Source organism: Manis pentadactyla, chromosome 9 (assembly GCF_030020395.1).
Source record: "Manis pentadactyla isolate mManPen7 chromosome 9, mManPen7.hap1, whole genome shotgun sequence".
Classification (NCBI taxonomy): Eukaryota; Metazoa; Chordata; class Mammalia; order Pholidota; family Manidae; genus Manis; species Manis pentadactyla.
This window is the reverse complement of record NC_080027.1, coordinates 70,091,291-70,097,290: the sequence shown is the minus strand read 5'-3', so window position 1 is coordinate 70,097,290 and position 6,000 is coordinate 70,091,291.

Genomic DNA, 6,000 nt, shown 5'->3' with positions numbered 1-6,000 from the left:
TCATGGGATATGAGTCTTTCAGGAGCACCTGCTACATTGTAATACTTTTTTTCTCTGATTTCTTTTGAGAAACAGGACACCCCTTAGCAAATACCACTTTGTATCAAGGCTTCCCTTCTGCAGTCAACATATTAACCCCAGCAGTGATACATGTCTGTTGGGAAGGAAACATTTTCCTCTTCCCTTCAAGGTTCTTGTAGCTGGTCTAAGAAAATTGACACAAAAAAGATCAAAGGAGAACAAATTTTAATCACTCACCCACAGAGGCCCAAAATGAAATTGAGACCCAAAGAAATGACCAAGGCAGGCAGTTTTTAAACACTTCATACCAAGAGACAATAAATCTGAGGACCAAGAAAACTTACGTTTGGAAGCCTCAATTAGTAAGGAATTCTAGTACATTAGTAAAATTATAAAAAGATTTGTTTATGCATCCTTCTCAGCTCTGAATTTCTTACCTCTGGTGGTAAGCATATCTTTCTACTTTTCTGATACAGGGAGGATACCTTTCTCATGGGAATTTTATTTCCTGGTTTCAACAGGTGACAGAGGAGGGTCAGAGTATCCATCTTGCACTAACCATTTTTCTAGTCGCTTTAATACAAAGTAATCAATATGTGAAAGAGATATTGGGGGAAGTCTGTACCTGGCCCCTACATGTGCTAAATGAAAAGGCCAATGCAAATTAATTAGAATATAAGCACTGTGTACTTAAATTCCAATCCCCTGTTTTAAATATAAAGTGAGATTAGTATGGTAGCAGGATTTTGACCTCCATGAAGCTTTGTCCCTGATGTTTTGCCTCTGAATATATTTTATAACATATCAAAAGGGATCTTAATGTTTGTTAATCAACAAACCTTAAAATAGGGACATTATATTCCTACTTGGTTAGGCCCAATGTGATCACATGGACCCTTAAATATGGGAGAGGCAATAAGTGAGAGATGAAATGGAAGAGAGGACATAAGATTAGAGACATAGGAGGGACTGGACCTGCCATTGTCAGCTTCAAAGAAGGAGGAGACCACAAGCCAAGGAGGGCAGGCAGCTTCCAAAGGATGATAACAGCTCGCAGATGACAGCCAGCAAGGAAACTAAGACCTCAGTCACACAACTACATACTCTGCCAACCATTTAGAGTATCCTGGAAATGGATTGTTCCCTAGAGTTTCCAGAAAGGAACCCAGCCTGCAAACATCTTGATCTTGGCTTTGTAAGACTTGGAGAAGAGAACAAGCTGATCCTACCAGACTTGGACCTATAAAAGTGTAGTATTGTCATGTGGGTATGGTTTCAAGTTGCTAAATTTGTAATGTGTACACAGTGGTAGAAAAAAAAAAACAAAACTCTCTTTTAATGATTTCTCTTAAGTGGATGGGTGGATTGCTTTCATATCGGCATCCCAGTCCCTCAATGCTTAGCCTTTCTTGATAAGAATCAGTACAACACATAGTTGGTTGTACAAGAAGAAAGCATCATGATTTGATCTCAGGGAGATAGACTAAAGCAACTGGATATAGACGTGATCTCCGAATTTTCTTTCACCTTCTGAGATCTGATTAAAGTACAATTTCTGCCCCAAGCAGAGGAGGATGGAACCACTTTCTTCGGTCAGTAACAAACTCTTCCTTTGACTTCATCATACCCTTCCTCTGTAAACAGCATATGCCAGTCCCTTCCTGTATTGATTCTTACACCTCATTCTCAGTCTTGTCTAGGAACCTTCTCATTTTTTCTCCTTGCAGATCTCAAGAGATGAAACATTTGGGCTTGATTGTTTTACACTCCATCATGTGAGATTGTGTCTTTGGGGATAAGCCCACTTAGGCAGAGATGGAAAATACTGATTTTAATCTGAATCCAGAAAGTAGAAAGTAAGTTCTTAATAAGATGGACAGATTCAATGGGGTGGCTAGGAATACTAATTATTACAGTAGAGGACACATAGTATATACTTTTATTCAATCATTTAAGCAGCCATATAAATTGGGTATTAATATCTTCATTTTTGTTGTATAAATATTATTTATTTCCCACAGGTACTAATAAGGTTCCCTTATTATAATTTATTAACTTTGCATTAGTTACAATTAATGAGTGAGTTATCAATATACTGTCATTAACTAAAGCTTGTAATTTACATTAAGGCTAACTCTTGCATTCCTACAGTTGTATGCATTGTGACAAATGCATAATGCCATGTCCATACCATTACAATTTCATCTAGAATAGATTAATCACCTTAATGATCTTCTGTGCTTTCCCTATTCAACTCTCCCCTTCCTACAATTGAAATCCTTGACAACCACTGTTCTTTTTATTTCACCTATAGTTTTTCTTTTCCAAAAATGCCATATAGTTGGAATCACACAGCATGTAGTCTTTTCAGACTGGCTTCTTTCACTTAGCAATACACATCTAAGTTTCCTCCATGTCTTTTCATGGCTTATTAGGTCCTTTCTTATTGTCACTGAGTGTCATTCCACTGTGTGGATGTACCACAGTGTGTTTATCCATTCACTTACTGAAGGACATCTTGGTTGCTTCCTCCTTGGGGCTCTCATGAATAAAGCTGCTATAAGCATTTGTGCTGAGGTTTTTGTGTGAATATTTATCAAGATGGGATTGCACTGTTAGGAGAGAGGGGATGGTTTCTTTTAATGAGAAGGAATTTTTCTGATGTGGCACTTCTGGCTTCTCCCCACCACTTCGATTCCTCAGTCCCCCGAGAAATAGATGGACTTCTCTGAGGGTGCATATCTGGACCTGCTGTACTTAGCTCCTATTTTCTTCTGCTTTAGAAAGGGTGTCTTCTGTGTTATCAAACCCACCAGGATTAGTTTACTTTCAGCCATGTCTCAAAACTAATATGACCTTTCATTAGTAATAAAGGTCATATTATGGCCTTCATAATTTAGTTTAATTCTTTTTTCAACTTCTGAAACACCTGCTCAGAGAAGAGGAGTACTGTTTACCATGGACTGCCTCAGGGGCTCCAACAAAACTAAGCCTCAGAAAGGTGAAGTGATTCATGCAAAGTCAAACAGTAAGTAGCAAAGCCAAAACTTCAATCTAAGTTATTTAGATTCTAAAGTCTATATTCATTCCACCACACCATCCTTTCCTAAAGTACTTCCCACTCTAGTCCTGCTGGGTATTTACCATTACTACTCAGGGGAGAGGAAAGAGCTGTATTGAAATAAACTTTGGAGAATAAAATAAAATTAAATTAAAACTCATCTGGCTTATTTTCAGCATTTCAGTCACTTTCTAAAAACAAGATGCACAATGTTTCCTAAACATAAAGGGCCATGGGGCTCCTTTAAAGGGTATTTCATGGGACTGATCAATGAAACACTTCCACAATCACTTCATTTCTGGGTTCCCAGGTACTTAAACTATGGTTTGAGAGGTGGGGAAGGTAGGCTTTTGGTGGGTATGTCCCCTTGGCCCCGTGGACTCCCTGAGTTGTGAGAAGGGGAAGTATAGTCAAAGGTAGGACAGAATGAGGTCTCTCTGCTGGGTTTAGAGGGCAAGGACTCCACTTGCCTGGGCAAAGAGTATATTTAACCTTTGTTGAGAATGCCAATTATTCCAAGCACACATCTTTTCACATCTTTTTTAATTCTCGCAATCCTTTGAAATTACATATTCTGTTAGTATTCCCACTTTATAAATAAGGAAGTTGCAAGCACAAATAAACTAAGTAATTTGTCCAAGGTCTTATTACTAATAATTAATTGGTAGAACTAGTATTGAAACTCAAGAAACCTTATTTCAAAAACAATAGAAAAATGTTGCTTTATAGCAAAACGACCATTTCTCCTAGTGGTCCAATATATTTTCATCCTTTTGCTAAAGAGTAATAAATTGAAACTCTCATTTGTAGTGACTCTTAAACATGTGCCATAAGAGACAATTTGACCTTGATTGGAGATGGTCCTATGCTTAATATTATTCCTGTTACAGAACCACTTTGGACTCTGAAAGTTGTTCTGCCTGCCGGGATATGATGCAATGAAAGTTGCAATGGAAGTTCTGTATTGTCAGACATGCTGAGAGCAGCAATTTGGGAAAGATGCTATTCCACAAACCCTCTTTCAAGAAGTCTTTGTAATTGAGAGGTCAGAAGTGAGGGAAAGTAAAGGCATCATTTTATAGCCTGCTGATGTATTCAAGTCTTACTCTGTACTGTTTACAGCCTAAGTAAACTGTAAATTTATTTATAGAAGCTATTGGGTACTTTACAAGGTATTTTACTGCTTGTCAATATCATTGTTCATTTTCTGTAACTTGCATTTAGGAGCTAGTTTAATAAAACCCAGCATCAATTCTCTTTCAAGTTAATTCATTTGGGTTATATATGAACTAGGAAAGGGTATTTAAACCTTGTAAAAGGTATTCTTGCCTTTTAAATAAAAATCACCCATAGCCTGTCAGAGAGATTATTAAATGGGAGGCCGAACTGAAGCAGATAAGGCAGAAAGGGAAGGCGTTAGGATTTAGTCTTAAATATCTGCGTTTAATACCTTGCACACTTAAATAGGCTTAAATACCTTGCAGACGTATTTGTTATCAATATATGGTAGACCATCAGTTTTTTCAGCATCAGTTACTTGTGGGTGACGCCAAAGGTCCATGATATTCTGTATTCTGTGATTCTGTGGGAACCTCAGCTTGAATTGCATATAGAGAGAGGATGGTGTGTGGAGACAGTCACTTAGGTCATGAATGAGTCTGCCTGGTATCTCCTTCCTACCACAGCTAGCATGGGGAATCTAGGACGCTGAATAAGGTCCCCCAAATATACCCACAACCTAATTTATGGAACCTGTGAAAGTTACTTTGTATGGCAGACTAGATGTGCAAATGTGATTAAATTAAGGGTTTTGCGATGAGGAAATTATCCTGGATTATCTGGGGAGGCCCAAGGTAGTCACTAGTGCCTATGTAAGAGTGACATAGGTAGAATCAGAGTAAGAGGAGAAAGCGATGTGAGGATGGAAGCAGATTGGAATGATACACTGATCTGGAATGACAGCCAAGGAACACAGGTGGCCAGTGAAGCTGGAAAAGGTGAGGAAACAAATTCTTCTCTCAGAGCTTCCACGGGGAACCAGCTCTGTCTACATCTTGACTTTAACCAGTGAGACTGATTTTAGACTTCTGACTTCCAGAACTGTAAGAGAATACATTTGTATTATTTTTAAGCCATTAGGTGTGTGGTAATTTGTTACAAAAGCCAAAGGAATCTAACATAGGGAGCAAGATAACAAAGCAGTGAGGCGGGCAGTCCCTGGGGGCCTCCTGCGAGGGCTGAGGTCCTGGCTGCAGCCCAGACCAGCTGTGGGATGGGGCGGGCTTGGCAGCAACTCTCACTCTCGTTGGCACATTGACTATGATATTTAATATGATGCAATATGTTACCTGATCATAGGGGTGTTTTAAGAATTAATAGACTGTGAACGTAAAGTGTTCAGGCCAGGGCTTAATGCAGAGTAAGTGCCCCAATATTACTTTTTTGTTATTGTTAAGACATGTTAAGATACAACATGATCTTGTTGTTAAATGGTTGTTGAGGAGAAAAATTTACTCATTGATAAAAATGCTATTCGCTTGTGATAAGATTTTCACAGGTTGTTCTCAGTGATTAGATTCAGTGAAGACCAAAGATCAACATGGTGGTCCTATTTCTCAGTGCCATCTTGGTATAGCTTTTCAGTTTTTAAAGAAAGATCCAATCTTGTCCATAATTCATTGACTTACTGAGTTTAAAGTATCTGTGGAGTATTTGTGATGTTCTGTAGACATGAAATATTTGTAATGTGATAAATAATGGGCATATTCCTGGTCTAAGTGACACACTCTTGTGAGAGAAGACAATAAACAAGCAAACAAATGGACAAGCAAGGTCATTCAGAGTGGGAAATGCAGAGATGGGAACAAAGTAAGTTAATGTGATAGAGTGGCCATTGTCACTATAGATGGTCTGGCTGG